Genomic DNA, 289 nt, shown 5'->3' with positions numbered 1-289 from the left:
AAAAATTGTACGGTCAGAATTTTCACAATTATCCGTCGAAGAATTTGATTTATTGACGCGAAAAGGTGTCTTTCCGTACGAATACGTGGATTGTGTGAATAAGCTGCAGGATGTGTGTTTACCGCCGCGAGAATCGTTTTACAGTTCGTTGACGGGCGATACGGTGTCCGAGAGCGATTACGCGCACGCTGAAAACGTCTGGCAACGATTCTCTATTCGAACCTTGGGCGAATATAGCGATTTGTACCTGAAGACTGATGTCTTGTTATTGGCCGATATTTTTGAAAAT

General features: G+C 43.3%; 1 protein-coding gene across 1 annotated transcript in view; it reads left to right on the top strand.

The window, feature by feature from the left end:
• LOC116853444 overlaps positions 1-289 on the top strand; it is a 6,267-nt gene that overhangs the window by 1,218 nt on the left and 4,760 nt on the right. The gene's annotated exons all lie outside the window — the stretch shown is intronic.

Source organism: Odontomachus brunneus, unplaced genomic scaffold, assembly GCF_010583005.1.
Source record: "Odontomachus brunneus isolate Ranch 3 - 2012 unplaced genomic scaffold, Obru_v1 Obru_scaffold_323, whole genome shotgun sequence".
Lineage (NCBI taxonomy): Eukaryota > Metazoa > Arthropoda > Insecta > Hymenoptera > Formicidae > Odontomachus > Odontomachus brunneus.
This window is presented reverse-complemented; position numbering and strand designations above follow the sequence as displayed.